The sequence below is a fragment of the Phocoena sinus genome, chromosome 9, assembly GCF_008692025.1.
Source record: "Phocoena sinus isolate mPhoSin1 chromosome 9, mPhoSin1.pri, whole genome shotgun sequence".
Taxonomy (NCBI): domain Eukaryota; kingdom Metazoa; phylum Chordata; class Mammalia; order Artiodactyla; family Phocoenidae; genus Phocoena; species Phocoena sinus.
The window spans coordinates 65303846-65326486 of record NC_045771.1 but is presented as its reverse complement, the minus strand read 5'-3'; the positions used below and the strand labels follow the sequence as shown (position 1 = coordinate 65326486).

Here is a 22641-nt window from a genome sequence, read left to right as displayed (position 1 = left end):
GAGGCCTATTGCAGCCTAGAGCTCCTGAATCAACCTTCTGAGCTCTAGGGCCTCCCTTCTAGGAATGTCATAGAACCACTGGGACAGGGATTTTCCACAAAGTTCTTTCCTTGAACCATAGGAATTACCTTGGACTTTTACGACTGATTTTTGTTGGATAAAATATCCTGTCTTGCTTTTAGCCCTGACTTAAGATCTTTACATTCCTTCCAAGAGTGCTGCAACTGTTTCAGGGAGATTTCCCCTTATTGTTCAGCAATGCCTGAATCACAGTTAGGAAACAAAGAACTCCCCGAGACGTAGTGTAAAACCTCTGGCTAAGAGCCTCTTCAAGGTTCTTCCAACTCTGAGACTCTGCACATCAGAGCAGCATGAGCGCCACACCCCGGGGTCCCATGGTTGACAGTTGATGCTGTTTACAGCATATGCAGGAACGTTCTGGTGCCCCCTCAGGGGCACTGGAACATCTGGTAACCGTCGTGATTCCTTCCATCCTATTTTCTTCCAGCAAGCAGAATTGTTACCTCCTGTGACTCAATCACTGCTCAGTAGAGAAAGATACTCTCTGGGGTAAGAGACTGACAGACACTGCTAGTACTGAGAAATTAGCCTTTCAACTTTGAAACCTACAGTGCTGTCTTTGTCCAGGGTCCAAGGAACTGGGATTCCAGATATTATAAAAAGTATATTTGCATGGACTAAGTTGAAAAAAACTCTTAAGATGAAAAGTTAGTTGTGCATGGAACCTCTGCCTAAATATTATAAAATGAAAAATCAGGTCTCACGTATTGCAGTGGTCTTCCTGGATGTTTGTGCAAATTGAGTATATTTGAAAAGTACTGGAGGAGGTGGCTATTTTAAAAACAACAGTGGTTAATTTTAATTCTGTCAGCTAAAAAATATTATGTAGCACATATAATCACCTCCTAAATTATCTTGTGGAACATTAAAGAACGAGAAGAAGGATGAGTTAGATATGTCTAGTTATGTTGGAAAGTAATGTATGTTATAACCTAAAAGGCAAATTGATAACTCAGTATACATAAGCTGGTTTCACTTTGTCCACCTAACAAACAGAATTAATTTTAAAAGGTCAGAAATGTGTTGCTAATATTCAGTTTGTTATTATTGTTCATTATCAGGACATCTCCTCTGTCATCACATTTTACTCCCTGACATATATTAGTTATTGTACAATTCAGTGTTTTAACTGCCTCAACTACAGGAGTATATAAAATCAAGAAAGTGTTTTATTATAAATCCTAGAGGCTGTTCAAATTTATATATAACTGAAACATAATTGTGCTGTGCGAATCAGTGCAAACGCTGGAGACTTGTAAATACTACAACAGTATTATGTGGTCACCTGGTAAGTGTTTCGCAGCTGCACCAAATGTCGTTTTGTAATTAAATCGAGCCCAGGGAATTAAAGTTGATTAGTTGTACAGACTCTACCTCTAGGCCTGGCTGTGGCTATAGATTTTGTTTTATAATTAAGTTAAAGCTCAACTAGGGAAGTGAAGAATTAGAGCCTAATTCTAGAGTGAATCTAGCAAATAGTAGAAAGACTGTTTTTTTCTCCCACCTTCCTCATAAATTTCACCACTTTGTTAATGACCTATCTCAAAGCATTTAAAGTCTCTTTTTTTCTGAAGTGTTCTTTACCCAGGCTTCTGAGATCATTAGGGTTGGCTGCTGCTGTGATTGTCCACTTTCCAATTGTCTTCTAAGGAACAGGGTTGACAGAGGGTTGAGAGAGCACCCAGGAGGAGTTTTATGTAGATTGTCTGACAGAGGGGTGTAACAAAAATGCAAGGTGAAAGAGAACTCAGAAGACAATTAGACTGTCCAGGAAGAGAGAAACATTTTAGGTGTAACAGAAAACAAATATTACTCATAATTTAAAGATTGTCAGAAAAGCAATCCCAGACCTGTGGGCACAAATACAGGAGCTACTCTAAAGGTCTGGTGGTAATGGGTCAGGGTGCCCAGTGGAATCCTAGAGAATGTTGAACCTATGAGAAAACCCCAAATCTGCTTTCTTTCAGTTTCTGCAAAATTTGTTTGTGTTTTATTTAAAGGTGTAAATTGGTGAGGCAAGAGTATTTTGTTTCCCAAATTGGTTGGTTAGAGACAGAAGAAAGCAAGGCTATTAGGCTGAAAGTCAAAAACTAATCTATAATCTTACTGATTACTTAAGGATACTGTAAACCAAGTATTGTTTCCATATTTCCCTCCCCTCTGTTGAAAAAAGATAAATGATACCGTCTATATTTCATTACCATGTGTTCTATTCTAGATATTAGAGTATTGACACCTTTCTGTGTGAATTTCAAAACCACAGTTTTGTTATTGGTATTTGTAAAGGAGTGTCAGGTTCCTGTCTTATCTGTGGACTTAGTTACAGTCTACGGAGGCAAGTCCCAGAAAGCTGCATTTTTATGAAGCTTTCTGGATAGTTCTGATACACAGTGAAGTTTGTGAATCACTATACTAAAATGACAACAGGATTGTTTTGGTGGAACCTCAGACCTGATTCTGTTACCCAAAGATTCCCAGCACCAAAGCATACTGGCTGGATTTGGGTAATGCTGAAGAAGACCTATGATTCAGAACGCTAAGAGAGTAATACTGAAGCAAGCCTTTAAAGTAACTTTTTCTGCCTTTTTTTTGGGGGGGGAACCATTTCTGTATAGCATCAGAAGTACCAAAAGAACTGACTGTGAAGGATGGTTGAAGATGAACTTAATATCCCAGGCACGGGCTTGTCATGAGACTGCTTAGTCTTTCTGAATTTTTACCACCAGTTTTTTCCTACTGGAATGAGATATGTATCCACATATGAGTAGATGGAAGGGAAGATTTGAATGCTATTTATTTCCCAAGTAGTTTATGTTGTACTCTTCTTTCCCCAGGTATTCAGTATTAAGAGGAATGTAAGGGCATCCCTGATATCTTGAGGTAAATCAGGAATAAGCTCCTTAAAAAAATGGAAAATTTTTGTCTCTGGAAAACAGGGCTCAGTGTGGGGAGAAATGGGGCGAGGTACTGCTCTGCTCTATTTTAAGGCTTGTACTACAATTTGTATACAATTTACAAATTATATAAACACTGAATCAATTTGTCCAAATATATATTTATTAAAGAGTAACAGTTTGGAGGGGGATAGAGATATGTGGAATAAAGAGGACAGGGTAAGGAGCAAATCATTCCAGGAATAGAAAGAGAGAAACTACAGAGCTTATAGTTGAAACTAATATTTTGTCTGGTTGAGAATATTCGTAAGCCCTCCTAGAAACATAGGCCATGTCAAGGATTAGGATGCCCACGGTTTATTAAAGATGTGCTTCCAGGGGAAGCCAGTAAGAGAAGGGGAAATAAAGAAGCAAAATAGTGAAAGGAGAGTGTGTCTTGGGTTCCCAAGACAGCCCCCAGGTTCTTTAATTAACTAGGGGAACTTACAGAACTCAGCATATGGTCATACCCACAGCTATGATTCATTTCGTCAAAAGAGTACAAAGCAAAATTAGCAAGAGAAAAAGGCACATGGGGCAAAGTCCAGAGAAAACCAGGCACAAGCTTCCAAAAGTCCTTTCCCAGTGGAGTCAAACTGATGATACATAATTTTTCCAGCAGTGAAGTGTTGTCTACCTGGGAAACTCACCTGAGCCTAGGAGTCCAGGGTTTATATTGGCTCAGCCATGCAGTCACCCTCTGCCTAACACATACCAAAGTTCCAGACTCCCAGAAGGAAAGCAGGTGTTCAATAGAAGGCACGTTGTTTGTCTGAATACTTTAAGCCCACTGAGCAACACTTATCATTTAGAGAATGTGGAGCCCTCCAGAAATTCAAGGTCCCAGAGGCAAGCCAGAGGCCAGCCTAGTGAGCAAATGCCTAAGGATAACAGTCTCAGGCCCGCTAAGTTAACTGTTTTCTGCAGGAAACACCAGAGTTGCAGTCTCAGTCTAATTAGGTGAGACACTGGAGTGTAAATTAAACCCTAAAGCTTCTAGCTTTAGAAGTAAAGGAGCTGGGATTTTATACTCTCACACCAGCCACGATTGGTGCACAGATGCTGGCTGGGAGGAGGAAGGTGGGTCCAGGAAACTTCCAGCTCTCTATATTGGCCAGACCACCCTAGTGCCCAAGGCCATTCAGCTAAAGGTCAAGAATGAGACATAAGCAGCAGAATCTGATAGATGGGTGCAAAGATCCAGTAAAAGGAGTCTTCAGGGATCCAAGCTGGGCAAGAACACTGTACAGGAGGGAGATCCAAATATGGTGGGAAGGAGTATAAATGTGTGTATACTAAAGCAAACCTAAAACCTGGTAACAGTGTCTTCTATACTACAGAGGAATCCCCATGAGGATATAGTTTTCAGTTTAGGGAAACACTTTGGGACAATTTTGGTTGACAAATCTACATTGCCTGGATAAGAGAAGACCTGAGTTCTGCAAAATAAGAGAATTTTTAAGTTACTTCTGGTAGTATGGGGAGAGAGGTAAGCAGTTTGGGAATGTTAAAAGAGAATGAAAGATAGTTCTAGGAGGAGAAGTGAGAGTAAGGATCTTAAGGAAGAAAGAGAAAAAGTTTGAGGATGGCCACAGGTAACTGGAAATACCCTTTGGTATGAAATGGGTGATGTGGTCTCATGGGTTTGATCAGGGTAGTACCATTTTCTTGAGGTCGTTATTGATAGCACTCCCATTTGTCCCCGAAATTGTCCTGCTTTGGAGAATAAGTAATAAGATCACCCTAGAAATGACTGATAAATTGTGAGACAGAGGAGACAAAAAGCGTATTTTTGCTTTTTTTCCGTCAGGATAATACCTTTTGTGCTATATTTTTTCATAATTAAGTATCAGTGATGGACAAGAACATCGTAATACACAAGGAGGAGTGATGAAAACTTAAGTTAAAATTTGTTTAAGTTTATAAGGGAAACTAACCTAGGATTTGCTTCAAAAACTTTGGCAAGAGCTCAAGTTCAGATCAATTGAAATATCTGTAGAGCTAGCTGAGAACACAATCTCAAAAGCATGATCACTCTTTGGAACTGGAATCTGCTTCTTAACACAAATTACACAGTCATTACGTGGAAAAGCTGATCTTTTAAATGCAAGAATACGTCCTATAACTGAATTGTTTTTCCGTAATTTAAGCAATAAATCAACTAAGGAGTTTCCTTCCTGTAGAATGCTATGCCATTTAATGCGTTTGCAATATAATTAGGTTGGATATTATGCTTAAATCTAAGGTCCCTTACTTTACAATTAGGATCATCTAACACTGTTGGTAAGAGTTTGTTTCCTATAATTGCACTGTGATTCTCTATTCAATTTGTTGTAAAGATGAAAGTCATTACAGCCTTTTAGAACATTTAAGACAATAGGTTATTCTTCAGTGTTGGTTTGTAGTAATCACAATTTTATTCTGGCCTTAAAAAATCTGGCATCAGATACCCTGATCTATCTTCTCTCTCTGTGTGTGTGTGTGTGTGTGTGTGTGTGTGTGTGTGTGTGTGTGTGTGTGTGTGTGGTATGTGTATTATAATATCTTTTGATATACTGTAAATAAAAAGTTTTTTTTTTGTTTGTAAGGAAGCCATCAGGATTGAGCCAGCGTTCTTTTGCATAGCAATGTCTTAGCAAAGAGTAGCGTTTTATAGGGAATTTTCTTCTTTAAAGTAGGTTAGTTATAGCAGAAACCTCAGATGAAAGTTGAGTGAACAGTAGTTTGCTTGCCACTTAATAGGATGATATAAATTTCCCCCTAAGTTTTATCTACCACTTCAAATGGCAAATGCAAGAGAAAACAGCCTTTCGCTTTATAAGTGGTCAAATGCCTTAACACAACCCAGGGCAGCCGGTTTTCTCATAGCTGGGTCAGTAAAAGCCAGTACGATAGAAGGCACATCTTTCAACCTAACAGATGCATCTCATCCCTTACCTTATCCTTCCCTTTTTTGCTTCTGTGACTTTGCTCATCTCTTATCTCCCCTGTCAGACTTCGTTTTCCCTTGCTTTCATTGATTCTCCATTCCTCTGATGTCTTTCCTCCCTCTCAGGCCGTGTATCATTTAACTGTTGCCGGATAACAAACCACTTCAAAACTCACTGGCTGAAAACAAAACCAGTTAGGAATTCTCATGATGCTGCGGAGTTCCTGTTCCAGTTTTACTGTGCTCACTCGGAGAGGTTTGGCTGTGACTGGAGGAAGATCCAAGATGGGCTCCCTCACGTATTTTGCATCTGATGCTAACTGCCTGCTAAGGTGCATTGGTGCTTCTTCACAGGGGCTCTCATTCTCCGTTAAGCTAGACCAGATTCCTTACCTGGTGGTTGTAGGGCACTGCTTTTAAAAGGACAGAAACAGAAGCTGACAAGCCTCTTGAACTTTTACAGTGTCACTTCGGCCACATTCTTTTGGTCAAAGGAAGTCCTGATGACAACTCAGATTTAATGAGGAGAGAAATAGGCTCTACCGCTTGATGAGAGACGTTATGAAGAATTGTGGCAAAGAATTTAATTCACTACAGTCCACCCTCTGGTCACAATTGTTTTCACTCCTCCCGCATGCAAAGTACACCCCATTTCCACCGGAGACCATCAGAATTCTCATGCAGTTATGCCATCAGTCTTAAAGTTCACTACCTCATGTTCTACATCTAGTTCAAATATAGATGAGGCATCTTGAGGACAACAATTCGGGTGTGGCTACTCTTTTCTTATTTGTATTTTTTTCACATATTTGCTTTGAGCTCTGTTTTGCCCCATGAGGCAATCTGTCAAATTCTTTCCTGTGCATTTCAAAGTCATTTAATGCTATCCTTTAATTATAGATTTTTTTGAGGGGAAAAATAAATCAGAAAATATAAAAATAAATATATAGGCTCTTATTATGTACAAATAATATGACAGTCTCATTTGATCAAATTAAAATTATAGAACTTCTTAAACAGAATTGTGCTATGTATCTTCCACATAATAGCACGCACACATCAAAAAAAATTATCTCAGATGATAGGATTAGTGCTTATTTTAAAAACGTGTAAATTTCAAGCGTTTATGTCCCTGACTTGTATATTGTTATTCCTTTCTAAGTTTTAAAAAAGGAGTTTATTGTAGCGCTTAAATCTTCTTATTATTAGTTAAATCCTGTATTGAGAAACCTTTCCTGTGAGTTTAGAAAGGACTCAGTCCTACAGATTCTATCTGTTTAGCTGAAGGTCTGAATAATTATTTAAGGTGTCAAGACATGGAAAATATAACTCTCATATTGAAAGATATTTTAATTTGTAGATGTAATAAAAATTTGAATCATTCAGATAATTAACTTTCCCCCCAAAATGAAACTCTTTTGTCCTGCACCTAACATACATATTCCTTCAAGATCTTACTATACACTAGTGTGGTGCTTTTCACAAAGTGATTTATGAAAAATGATTTTCTTTAAGATAATGACTTCATATAATCCTTGTTTTATGTTACTTGTCACAAAGAACCTGATTTCAGATTGAAATCAGAAATTTTGATTTCTAGGGTATGGCTACTCTTGAATCAGAGGGCTTTGAACAAAAAAAGACAGGATAACCTTCTCCACACATACAACATACAATGATGTAACAGGGACCAGAAAATCAGAATAGACTCTCCCACTCAAAGATGAGAAAAATAGGGCTTCCCTGGTGGCGCAGTGGTTGAGAGTCCGCCTGCCGATGCAGGGGACAAGGGTTCGTGCCCCGGTCTGGGAAGATCCCACATGCCGCGGAGCGGCCGGGCCCGTGAGCCGTGGCCGCCAGGAAAAATAGGAAACGTTCAGCAGTTTCTGGTCTACATCAATTCTAGGACCCAGCCTGTCTCCCCTATACCAGGGGCAGGGAAAATTCCTTGATCTAAGCCTATTTTTGTTTTCTGAGAGTGGTTCCGTAGCCCATTTTTCTCCTTGGCTCTTTGTTCTTCACCCTGGGATCTTGGATTTTCCATAAGATGTCTTGCCTTTTCCATAAGAAATGGCTCACACTTATAGCTGAGGAACTTTCTCAGTCTGCCTTCTGCGCATGTAAATCGGAGAGCCTGGAGTCCTTTTATTCATTTTGAAATATTGCAGTTTCTCTAAGACCAAGCTGACAGTGTTTTTATCAATATAACACTCTTAAATGGTTTGGGGTTTCTTAAGAATCTCATTGGAAGTCACTCCCTGGCACCAAAGCCATATCCGTAATTTGGATAATTTGTTTTTGAAAAAGCCTCTCTTTACTTTGGGCCATGTATGAGGCTGCTGTGGAAACTACCTTTAAGATTTTTAGAGGCCTTTTAAAAGTCAGGGAGTCTTCTAAATACCACTTAAATCTTTCTGAGGTCTTATCAAAGAATTTTTAGCTACATCCTTGAGCTGATTTTTACCTTAGGCCATATATTTCTCTGAAAATCTTTTACCAGCTAACCAGGGGTGAGAAACAATTTTATTTTCCATTTCAGTATATCATGGCATCATCCTAATTCCAACTGCACACTGATTATTCCTTTTTTAGTTTATTTCTCTCCCTATATCATCATTCTCAGGATAAAAACATTAAATCGACACTTCTAACCTCTTTTCTGGAAATGTTTTCTGTCTTGCAAGTTTCTATAAGCAACTGTTCTGAGAATTTTTCTATCAATATGTAACATGATGATGTTACATCTTCCATTAACAACCTTTTCTGTCTCCATCCTCCATTAACAATCTTCTCACCTATTTTTTAACCTTTACCTACCCCAAGTCTCAAATCCATTGCTATATGTTTTAGGTTTATGGTAAAGAAGCACCCCATTTCTAGGTACCAAGTTCTCTACCAGATACGTATGCTACGTAACAAACCACCCAAAACTTAATGATTTTTTAAAAAAATTTTCTCAATTCTGTTGGTTGGCTGGGCAGTTCCTCTGTTGGTTCCTCCTGGGATGACTGGTGCAGCTGCAGTGAGCTGGAGGGCTGGCATGGATGGTGTCCAAGTTGGCCTCACTAATATCAATGTAGGTACTTCATTTTTCCTCTATGTGTCTTGTCATAGCCCTGTAGACTAGACCAGCTTCTTTTCAAGGTGATCCCAGGGCAGTGTTCCAGAAGGGCAAAACAGATGAAAGACCTTGTAATGCCTGGGTTCTGGAACAGTCATAAGGGTCAAAGACAGTCCCAGGGCTGGCCAGATTCCAGGGATAATGGACTCAATTATACCTTTTGATGGGAGTTTCTTGTCAGAATTTGTAGACATATTTAATCTACCACAGGCTACTTCCTCTGTTTCCTGTATGCTGTATTCTTTCTGTGCTTCCTGTTTAAAGGTTAACATTCCCTTTCAACCTTCTGCTTTTGAGCTGTACCTGGAAGCTCCAGCTAAACCCTACTGGCATTTCAAAATCCGTATGTAGCAAAGTCAAACTCATCATCTCTCCTCCAAAACTGGTTTCTCCTCCAGTTTTCCTCACCTAGTTGATAGCACCACAATTTGCTCAGTCCTGCTGATAGAGTGACAACTGTGAAGTGACATAAAGGAGGTGGAGAAGCCAGCCCCATGAGAATCTGGGAAGATAATGTTCTAGGCAGAAGGAACACCAAATGCAAGACCCTGAGATGGGAACTGCTTTGAATCTCAGGGACAACAAGGTGGCCAGTGTGGTTGGCATAGCGTGAATTAGGGGCAGAATAATCAGGGATGAGGTTAGAGGAGTTTATGGAGGAGTGAGACCACTAAGGGGCTTTGGCTTTCAGTCTGACTAAGTTGGAATCTGTTGGAGGGTTTGAGCAGACAAGTAACGGGAGATGACTTTTGTTTTTAAAGAATCCTTTATGTTGCTTTGTTGAGAATCAACTTTGAAAGAGTAGATAACAGTGAAGAGGCTATTGCAATAATTCAGGTGAGAGACAGTTGTGAGCCTTAGATAAGGGTTGCAACAATGGAAGGGCTTAAAAGAGTTAAACTGATTGTCTAGGAAGAGTTAAGGCAGTTAATAGAGATAGTGAGATCCTGGGATCAGATTTTCCTTATCTGGGGATTCACAGGTCTCCCACCAAACATCCTCTCTTGATCATATAATTTAACTGCTTAAAATCTCTTGCTGGCTTCCTGTTGCCTTCTGCATAAAGTTCAGAGCTATTTGGGAATCACAGAATGTCTCCCCTGATCTCATCTGGTCCTTTTACCAGTCGTCTTTCTGTCCTTCTGTTTATTACATCATTGTACATTTTATAGAATTTGGTTATTTCCACTTTACTATTACCCATTATCCCCTCTATATTATTAGTTACTGTGGGTTAGGAATCATGCCTTATTTATTTTGGTATACCTATTTCCTAGCCCTGTGCTCCATATAACAGATTGTCAATAATGAGTCTCTGATTCATCACCAATTTCTTGCTTTCTTTTATTCCTAAACATCACATCCTTTCAGGAAATGGCTCTCATTTCTCCTTAAGTAAACTTTTGTTAATGCTCTCACTGCATATTCAAACTTTGCCTCCCAGATGTCAGATAAAGCATGACACCAAATTGCACACTCTATTACCATCTCAATATGCCTTCAAATGCCATTACTCTCAAGTCCCAGTACACCAGAGCAAAACAGCCACTGCATTTGCATAAAGAGAAAAAATAAACAGATTGTTCATAAAAACCTATAATCTGAAGGATTCTTCTAACAGCATTTTATCATTAGTCTGACTTTTGCTGAGATTCAATTTTCTGGAGCCCAGTCACTGAAGCACTAAGTATGGGTTCAGATGCTAACTTTACCATTTTCTTTGGCAAGTTACTTAAATCCTCTGTGACTAAGTTTCCTCATCTGTGAAACTAGGATAGTACAGTTACCTACTCATAATATTGTTGTAGAGTATAAATGAGTTAATATATGTTAAGTGCTAAGAATTGTGCCTGACACATAATAAATATTGTTTAAGTATTTGTTGTTACTATCATTCATTTGAGATGAGTTCAATAGTGAAAAAGGGAACTAAGCACAAAAACCATTCTTTTTTGTTTGTTTCTTTGGCTAAGGATAAGAATTTTATTACTTACCCATACTGATCAAATGATTTACAGTCGATCTCATTTATTTTCATAACACTCTCATAAAATAAGTGTATTTTCAAAAGCATATGTATATATATATTATAAAATAAGTGTATTTTCAAAAGCATATGTATATATATGATATATATATATGATATATAATACCCTTACAGAAATGATGCCTGCTTCTTTGTTCTATTAGCTATCAGAAAATAATAAGTATTATATAATAGTAAAATTTCATCATAGAAAATCCTTTCACCTGTTACACAAGGAAATAGATGTCTGAATTGATGTTTCTTTTTTTCCACTTGACACATGCTAGTGATTCAAATTAGTATTGAGCTGGTAATGTCTTCTGAAGAGGACTAAGATTAGAGTTTGACCAAATTTTGAAAATTAATTCTCATAACATATTGCTGTTTTTAAAGTATAGATTATGACTATGCATTTTATATTCATATGATGTAAGAATTGCACTGTGTCATGCACAGAGAATTGTAATTTTCTCTCTTTCCTTAGAGAGATAAGAAGCTAGTCAGAAACTGGACTTCACTTGGTTTATATATCAGATCAGGGAATGTTTTTGTGGAATGGCAATTAAATATCTGAGAAAATAAATCTATAGGAATCTTCAAACTTTAAGACCACTGGTATCCCAAAATACTCCCCCAAAATCCACATTAGGAAGTAAGGCTTAGCTGTGACCCTCAATCTGAGGTTTCTTATTTCAGGAGCACCTAGTGTTGAAATGGGAAATGAGGTATGAAAATCTATAAGATTAATACAGTGCATTTTCTTGATTTTCAGTTTTACCAATAGGCTAAAAGGGGGTAAAGAATTTAAGTAAATTAACAAGTAAAATTTTTAAATCTTTGATTTTATATCTTAAAGTCTTAAATCCTTGATTAAAAGAATTGCTAAATTGATGTAAAATTTTTGAAGATATATGTTCATCATGTGTTACTTGCCTCCTCAACATTCATTCATTCTCTTCTCTCATTAACTGTGCCTCTGATTTTTCTTTGAAGAATTCATCTATCCCCCAAACGTATTCACAAGGTTTGCTGGGATTGTACTTGCCAAAGCTGTATTCTATCTACTTTGCCATAGTGATTGCTTTAAGGATGAGTGTATGATCCAATTTGGGCTAGCAAGAGAGAATACACCCAAGAACTTGTGCAGAAGAAACTAAAAGAGATCCTGGAGCTATCCAGAGTCACTATATAAAGTTGATAATATAAAAGACAGGGGTGGAGGTATTTGTTGGTACCATTTGAGCCATTGAATCTATACTATCCTCACCTGAAGCCATTTTTAATCCTTACCTGAGGTCATTATTTAAACCAGTAAAGTCTCTTCATTATTTCTATCCCAGAATAGATGTAACTAATACAGAAAGAGACTAGGAAGTTAGTTCCCACTTTGAATGAGCGGCTACGTGGGCTCATACTCCCAGATGTATCCAAAATTCGCCTCTAAGCAATTATTCAATCTCTATTTTCCTTAAGAATATGTCTACGAACCATTTGCAAAACCTTTACATTATGCTAAAGAAGGGTCAAAAGTGGCTTTTCTGAATAAGCTAATTTCTACAGAAGATTTCTCAGTAAAAAGAATGCAGGGCAACAGTCTGGTTGGAAGAAGAAGGACTTGTTTTGTATCTTCAGAGCATTTGATGTTAGATAAAGAAAACATCAGTTGTCCTTACCAAAGCAGAAGTAGGCCAGCAGAAATGGTGTAGTGTCTAAAGTGCCTCAAGGCATCTTTTTTTTTTTTTTTTTTTGCCACAATTGTTACAAGATGCTTTTTATCCTTCCCATTCTCTTCTACTCCTTTGACATTGAAACATTCCATTGCTGGACATCATTGTAGACATCATAGAAATGACATGATGTCACAAAATTTCTGCCTGGTACTTTTTAATGGAGGATTGGTCAAAAAGTTAGTTCGGGTTTTTCCATAACATCTTACAGAAAAACCTGAATGAAATTTTTGGCCAACCCAGTGTTAAGATTACATAATGTCAACTTTGATTCAGAGCTATATCAGAATTTTTAAATAAAAAACGTGTGCAGTCAGCCTTCTGAATATTTAGTTAGAGTTTTTCTAGGATACACAACCCAGAAGATTGCCATATGCCATGAGAGAGCTAGAACCCTCTAAACAACATTTAGAATTGGTTTGAACATTGGTTAGATCTGTAAGAGTCTGCTACTTAGGCTCATTCATTCATCCATTCCACAAGGTTTATTTAATGCTCTGTTTCAGGCATTTTGTAGCATGTGCTAGTGATGTGATATACTAATGATAGCTTCTCCCATCCCAACAAGCACCTAGTTGGAGATGGGAAAATGTGTCATCAAATCATTTTAACATAGTGCAGTAATTTCTAAACTAGAAATAAATACAGGGTGCTAAGAGGAAAAGTGGGTAGAGTTTACTCTCTACCTCGAAGGGTCATTGAAAAAAGGCGATGACTTATGTGTTTGCTCAAAGGATAAATAAAAATTCTTAAGAAGATCCATCTATTTTAGGCTAAATGCACAGCTATGCAAAAGCACAGAGGTGTGAAAGAACTTGGGATGTTTGAGGAGCTGCAAATATTTGGATATCTCACTACAGAATTTGTGTTTGGAAAGTTGAAGGAGATAAGTCTTTGTGAGTGATAACAGACCATGAAAGAAGCCAAGTAAAAGAAACTCTGTTCCATTCTACTGGTATTAAAAAATGTTCTGCTATGGTCAACAGGCACATGAAAAGATGTTCACCATCGCTAATCATCAGGGAAAGGCAAATCAAAACCACAATGAGATATCACCTCACACCTGTTAGGATGGCTATTATCAAAAAGACAAGAAATAACAAATGTTGGCGAGGATGTGAAGAAAAGGGAACACTTCTGCTCTATTGGTGAGATTGTAAATCAGTTCAGCCACTGTTGAAAACAGTATGGAGGTTCTTCTAAAAACTTAAAGTAGAACTACCATATAACCTAACAACCCCACTCCTGGATATATATCGGAAAAAAAAACAAACAAACACTAAATCAAAGAGATATATACACCCCAGCATTCATAGGAGCATTATTTACAGTTGCCAAGATATGGAAGCAACCTAATTGTCCATCAACAGTTGAATGGATAAAGAAGCTTTGGTACATATATACAAACATAAACTCACACAATGGAATACTACTCAGCCATAAAAATGAACAAAATTTTGCCATTTGCAACAACATGGATGGACTTGGAGGGCATTATGCTAAGTGAAATAAGTCAGACAGAGAAAGACAAGTGCTACATGATATCACTTATATGTGGAATCTAAAAATTACAACACACTAGAGAATACAGCAAAAGAGAAGCAGACTCATAGATATAGGGAACAAACTAGTGGTACCAGTGGGGAGGGGGTGGGGAGGGACAATATAGGGGTGGGGGAATGGGAGGTACAAACTATTGGGTATAAACTAGGCTCGAGGATATATTATACAACATGGGGAATATAGCTAGTATCTTGTAATAACTGTAAATGGAAAGCAACCTTTAAAAATTGTATAAGAAATATTTTTTAAAAAGAAAAATAAAATTTTTAAAAAAGTGTTCTGCTGTGGAGGTGGTATAATCAGATCATTTAGAAATAAAACTCCAACCATAGCAGAGAGGAAGGGAGTTGAGACAGATGCTCTTATTCTTTTTTAAACTAAAGTAAGAAGTATATTTGTCTTTAACACAAAATTCGATCTAGGAATAATCCTGAGAATTTTATTGTAGTGGCATTTGTGTTTAATCAGAGTTATTGATGCTCACTTGTTCCCCTGACACATTAAATGTAGAAAGTAGGGAAATCCACATACCTTAGAATTTATGTTTTATATATTTCATAGAATATGAAAGATGTTTTACAGGTTGTCATAATGCTAATGAAAAGAAGGAGTGTTCCAAATTATTATGATCTGGCAAGTAGATGAAGAAAGAAGTTATACTGAACATTTTTATTTTTAAAGAGCTCCTGATAATGTAAGCTGTAAGGATGTCTCTCATACTTATTCAAGAAATCCATATCTAAACGTTATACATACACACCTCTAACATCTACATAAAAGTATAGAAGACTGATAGATTATTATAATATGGGTGAAAGTTGTAATTTTTAAATATCACATTTTATATGCCAGGAATACTTGAAAAAAAATGGTAGCATAATTGTATTAATTCTATTACTTAGAAGTAGTAGGTTGTTTAAGCTTTGTATTCCTGGAATTGATCTAATCATTTATATGATAACAATGATTAAGATGTTGAAATCCACCAGAAGGCAGACAGCAGAAGCAAGAATAACTACAATCCTGCAGCCTGTGGAATGAAAACCACATTCACAGAAAGAAAGACAAAATGAAATGGCAGAGGATTATGTACCACATGAAGGAACAAGATAAAACCCCAGAAAAACAACTAAATAAAGTGGAGATAGGCAACCTTCCAGAAAAAGAATTCAGAATAATGATAATGAAGATGATCCAGGACCTCAGAAAAAGAATGGAGGCAAAGATGGAGAAGATGCAGGAAATGTTTAACAAAGACCTAGAAGAGTTAAAGAACAAACAAACAGAGAAGAACAATACAATAACTGAAATGAAAACTACACTAGAAGGAATCAATAGCAGAATAACTGAGGCAGAAGAATGGATAATTGACCTGGAAGACAGAATGGTAGAATTCACTGTCCCAGAACAGAATAAAGAAAAAAGAATGAAAAGAAATTAAGACAACCTAAGAGACCTCTGGGACAACGTTAAACGCACCAACATTCACATTATAGGGGTCCCAAAAGGAGAAGAGAGAGAGGAAGGACCCAAGAAAATATTTGAAGAGATTCTAGTCAAAAATTTCCCTAACATGGGAAAGGAAAGAGCCACCCAAGTCCAGGAAACACAGAGAGTCCCATACAGGATAAACCCAAGGAGAAACACACCGAGACATATAGTAATCAAATTGACAAAAATTAAAGACAAAGAAAAATTAGTAAAAGCAGCAAGGGAAAAATGACAACACACAAGGGAACTCCCATAAGGTTAACAGCTGATTTCTCAGCAGAAACTATACAAGACAGAGGGAGTGGCATGATATATTTGAAGTGATGAAGGGAAAACCTACAACCAAGATTACTCTACCCAGCAAGGATCTCATTCGGATTTGATGGAGAAATCAAAAGCTTTACAGACAAGCAAAAGCTAAGAGACTTCAGCACCACCAAACCAGCTCTACAACAAATGCTAAAGGAACTTCTCTAAGTGGGAAACACAAGAGAAGAAAAGGACTTACAAAAACAAACCCAAAACAATTAAGAAAATGGTAGTAGGAACATACATATCGATAATTACCTTAAATGTGAATGGATTAAATGCTCCAACCAAAAGACACAGGCTCGTTGAATGGATACAACAACAAGACCCATATATATGCTGTCTACAAGAGACCCACTTCAGACCTAGGGACACATTCAGACTGAAAGTGAGGGGATGGAAAAAGATATTCCGTGCAAATGGAAATCAAAAGAAAGCTGGAGTAGCAATACTCATATCAGATGCAATAGAGTTTAAATAATGTTACAAGAGACAAGGAAGGACACTGCATAATGATCAAGGGATCAATCCAAAAAGAAGACATAATAATTATAAATATATATGCACCCACCATAGGAGCACCTCAATACATAAGGCAAATGCTAAGAGATATAAAAGAGGAAATCAACAGTATCACAATAATAGTGGGGCACTTTTAACACCTCACTTACACTAATGGACAGATCATCCAGACAGAAAATTAAGGAAACAGAAGCTTTAAATGACACTACAGACCAGATAGATTTAATTGATATTTATAGGACACTCCATCCAAAAACAGCAGATTACACTTTCTTCTCAAGTGCACACAGAACATTCTCCAGGGTAGATCACATCTTGGATCAACAAATCAAGCCTGGGTAAATTTAAGAAAATTGAAATTATAATCAGCATCTTTTCCGACCACAGCACTATGAGATTAGAAATAAATAACAGGGAAAAAAATGTAAAAAATCTAAACACATGGATGCTAAACAGTATGCTACTAATTAACCAAGAGATCACTGAAGAAATCAAAGAGGAAATCAAAAATTACCTAGAGACAAAGGACAATGAAAACACGATGATCCAAAACCTGTGGGTTGCAGCAAAAGCAGTTGTAAGAGGGAAGTTTATAGCAATACAGTCCTACCTCAAGAAACAAGAAACATCTCAAGTAATCTAACCTTATACCTAAAGGAACTAGAGAAAGAAGAACAAAAAAATCCAAAGTTAGGGCTTCCCTGGTGGGGCAGTGGTTGAGAGTCCACCTGCCGATGCAGGGGACACAGGTTCGTGCCCCAGTCTGGGAGGGTCCCACGTGCCACAGAGTGGCTGGGCCCGTGAGCCATGGCTGCTAAGCCTGCGTGTCCAGAGCCGGTGCTCCACAACAGGAGAGGCCACAACAGTGAGAGACCCGCATACCGCAAAAAAAAACAAAAAAAAAAAACCCCAAAGTTAGTAGAAGGAAAGAAATCATAAAGATCAGAGCAAAAATAAATGAAATAGAAAAAAAGAAAACAATAGCAAACATCAATAAAACTAAAAGCTGGTTCTTTGAGAAGATAAACAAAATTGATAAACCTTTAGCAGACTCATCAAGAAAAAGAGGCAGAGGACTCAAATCAATAAAATTAGAAATGAAAAAGGAGAAGTTACAACAGACACCATAGAAATACAAAGCCTCATAAGAGACTACTACAAGCAACACTATGCCAGTAAAATGGACAACCTGGAAGAAATGGACAAATTCTTAGAAAGGTACTGTCTCCCAAGATTGAACCAGGAAGAAATAGAAAATGTGAACAGACCAATCACAAGTAATCAAATTGAAACTGTGATTAAAAATCTCCCAGCTAACAAAAGTCCAGGATCAGATGGCTTCACAGGTGAATTCTATCAAACATTTAGAGAAGAGCTAACACCCATCCTTCTCAAACTCTTCCAGAAAATTGCAGAGGAACGAACACTCCCAAACTCATTCTACAGGGCCATCATCACCCTCATACCAAAACCAGACAAAGATACTACAAAAAAAAAATTACAGACCAATATCACTGATAAATATGGATGCAAAAATGCTGAACAAAATACTAGCAAACAGAATCCAACAACACATAAAGGGATCATACACCATGATCAAGTGGGATTTATCCCAGGCATGCAAGGATTCTTCAGTATTTGCAAATCAATCAATGTGATACACCATGTTAAGAATAAAAACCATATGATCATCTCAATAGATGCAGAAAAAGCTTTTGACAAAATTCAACACCCATTTATGATAAAAACTCTCCAGAAAGTGGGCATAGAGGGAACCTACCTCAATATAAAAAAGGCCATGTATGACAAACCCACAGCAAACATCATTCTCAATGGTGAAAAACTGAAAGCATTTCATCTAAGATCAGGAACAAGACAAGGATATCCACTCTCACCACTATTATTCAACATAGTTTTGGAAGTCCTAACCACAGCAATCAGAAAAGAAAAAGAAATAAAAGGAATACAAATTGGAAAAGAAGAAGTAAAACTGTCATGGTTTGCAGATGACATGATACTATACATAGAGAATGCTAAAAATGCCACCAGAAAACTACTAGTGCTAATCAGTGAATTTGGTAAAGCTGCAGGATACAAAATTAATGCACAGAAATCTCTTGCATCCTATACACTAATGATGAAACATCTGAAAGAGAAATTAGGGAAATACTCCCATTTACCATCGCAACAAAAAGAATAAAACACCTAGGAATAAACCTACCTAAGGAGACAGAACATCTGTGTGTAGAAAACTATAAGACACTGATGAAAGAAATTAAAGATGATAGAAACAGATGGAGAGATATACCATGTTCTTGGATTGGAAGAATCAACATTGTGAAAAATAACTATACTACCCAAAGCAATCTACAGATTCAATGCAATCCCTATCACATTACCAATAACATTTTTCACAAAACTAGAACAAAAAATTGCAAAATTTATATGGAAACACAGAAGACTCCAAATAGCCAAAGCATTCTTGAGCAAGACAAACGGAGCTGGAGGAATCTGGCTCCCTCACTTCAGACTATACTACAAAGGTACAGTAATCAAGACAGTATGGTACTGGCCCCAAAACAGAAATATAGCTCAGTGAAACAGGATAGACAGCCCAGAGATAAACGCACGCACATATGGTCACCTTATCTTTGACAAAAGAGGCAAGAATATACCATGGAGAAAAGATAGCATCTTCAATAAGTGGCCCTGGGAAAACTACACAGCTACATGTAAAAGAATGAAATTAGATCACTCCCTAACACCATACAGAAAATTAAACTCAAAATGGATTAAAGACCTAAATGTAAGGCCAGACACTATAAAACTCTTAGAGGAAAATATAGGCAGAACACTCTATGACATAAATCACAGCAAATTCCTTTTTGACCCACCTCCTAGAGAAATGAAAATAAAAACAAAAATAAACAAATGGGACCTAATGAAACTTAAAAGCTTTTTCGCAGCAAAGGAAACCTTAAACAAGATGAAAAGACAACCCTCAGAATGGGAGAAAATATTTGCAAATGAAGCAATGGACAAAGGATTAATCTCCAAATCATACAAACAGTTCATGCCACTCAATATTAAAAAGAATAAACAACCCAATCAAAAAGTGGGCAGAAGGCCTAGTCATTTCTCCAAAGAAGACATACAGATGGCCAAGAGGCACATGAAAAGGTGCTCTACATCACTAATTATTAGAGAAATGCAAATCAAAACTATAATGAGGTATCACCTCATACCAGTTAGAATGGGCATCATCAGAAAATCTACAAACAACAAATGCTGGAGAGGGCATGGACAAAAGGGAACCCTCTTGCACTGTTGGTGAGAATGTTAATTGATACCGCCACTATGGAGAACAGTATGGAGGTTCCTTAAAAATCTAAAAATAGAATTACCATATGACCCAGCAATCCCACTACTGGGCATATACCCAGAGAAAACCATAGTTCAAAAAGACACATGCACCCCAATGTTCATTGCAGCACTAGTTACAATAGCCAGGACATGGAAGCAACCTAAATGCCCATCGACGAATGAATAAAGATGTGGTACATATATACAGTGGAACATTACTCAGCATTAAAATAGAATGAAATTGGGTCATTTGTAGAGACATGGATGGACCTAGAGACTGTCATACAGAGTAAAGTAAGTCAGAAAGAAAAATATTGTATATTAATGCATATACATGGAATCTAGAAAAATGATATAGATGAACTGGTTTGCAAGGCAGAAATAGAGACACAGATGTAGAGAACAAATATATGGACACCAATGGGGAAAAGCGGGAGCAGGGGGGTGATGGTGGTGGGATGAGTTGGGAGATTGGGATTGACATATATACACTAATATGTATAAAATAGATAACTAATAAGAACCTGCTGTGTAAAAAATAAAGTTAAAACAAAGTTGATTGTTCTTATGCTTTTAGTTTAAAAATTGATTTTTTTCATATTTTCAATTTAGTATGAAGAATATTATGTATTTTATGGTACTTTAATGCATTCACTTATAATGAAGCTTCTTAGCAGTGTGGATTTAAATTAAATAATAACTTTATGCTGTTTAGATGGACTGTACTCAGGCATGGTCAGTTGATTACAGTGAGGGGAAAACAAACCAAAGTTGCATCTGAGTCTTGAAAGAATCCTTTGCCTTTGTTCACAAAATCATATCCTCCTCTTATGATTTGATAAAAGCATTTCAAAATGGACTTACAAATGTAGCTTTGGTAAATAGAAAGGTTAATGTTAAATGTGAAATACATAATAATGTGTATGAAGCATGTACCTTTCATCCCCAGAAAATGGACGTGTTTATCTCCTGCTAAGATTAAGAAAGTCAAGGCTGGTTCCCTGCTGTTTCTTTTTAAATAATCCCATAAATTATTTAGTCAAATTCAGGGAAAAATTTATTTTTTTGAACTTTTCTTTTACAAAATTGTACTTCGTGTGGATTTGGGTATGCATTAATCATACATTCTGAATTAAGTAAATCTCGATTTCTTAACAACTTTACTCTTTCTCGTAGAAGAATGGCAGTAATTCTTTTTTTTTTTACATCTTTATTGGAGTATAATTGCTTTACAATGGTGTGTTAGTTTCTGCTTTATAACAAAGTGAATCAGTTATACATATACATATGTTCCCATATCTCTTCCCTCTTGCATCTCCCTCCCTCCCACCCTCCCTATCCTACCCCTCTAGGTGGTCACAGAGCACCAAGCTGATCTCCCTGTGCTATGCGGCTGCTTCCCACTAGCTATCTACCTTACATTTGGTAGTGTATATATGTCCATGCCTCTCTCTCGCTTTGTCACAGCTCACCCTTCCCCCTCCCCATATCTTCAAGTCCGTTCTCCAGGAGGTCTGTGTCTTTATTCCTGTCTTACCCCTAGGTTCTTCATGACATTTTTTTTTTCTTAGATTCCATATATATGTGTTTTGAAGTAGCGTGGTCCCATTATTCTAGTTTGACTGCCCACATTCATGAGAGGTGGAAAATAGCATACTGGGGCCATTCAGAGCACCCCAGCGAACTCAGACTATATGATGCTCTGTTTCTGCCTGGCTAAGTATGTATGACATATAAAGATTGAAAACATTTTTACAACGAAATCACTGCTCTATTTACCTAAAATATTCATCTAAAGAAGTTTCTACATCCATAAAAAAGATTATTCATCTGAGACCAATTAGTTTCAACTTAAGGTTCACTGAAACCCTCAAAAGTGTTACTGTAAATGAGTAGGGTTCGTGCTTTTTGTAAAAATGGTACAAGTCTTAAACCTGTTACAGCTGAACCAGCCAAGCTGGTTACACAAAGAGGAAGAATTGTAAATTATTATGATCTTCAGAAGGTAAACAATATATATTATAAACCTCAAGTATGTTCACCTATACCACCTCTAGTAAGCTACTCTGAGGAATAGTACCCAAAATGTGGATGCTTAAAAAAAAAAATTGTAGCATATACTAAAAGCAGTAAGAATGGAGTAGCCAATAAGGAAGACCTAAAAGGAACTGCAAGAAAGAACAGAATAGAGAGAATGTCTTGTGTAGGAAAAGGTATTAGTCATAATAATTACTATGAAGGAGGGCTGTACAATATATTCTGGTCTATTGATCTCCCTGTTATTCTTTTGTAGACTTTCAAATATTCACTGGTAAGTCATTTTTCTAAGTTGTAAATTGACTTTTTGGATAAATTTTTGACTGGGAATATACAAATCTTTTTTTCTTTTTTCATAAATGGGTTTTTGATTTTGTCAAATAATTTTTCTATATATGTTGAAATAATCATGTGATTTTTCTTTCTTAGTCTGGTGATGGGATAGATTACATTAATTGATTTTTGAATGTTGAACCAGCATTATATACCTGGGATACATCCCACTTGGTCACGATGAATAATTCTTTTTATACATTGTT

General features: G+C 37.0%; 1 protein-coding gene across 1 annotated transcript in view; it reads left to right on the top strand.

Annotated features, from left to right (window-relative positions):
• THSD7A (thrombospondin type 1 domain containing 7A) overlaps positions 1–22641 on the top strand; it is a 456679-nt gene that overhangs the window by 278457 nt on the left and 155581 nt on the right. The gene's annotated exons all lie outside the window — the stretch shown is intronic.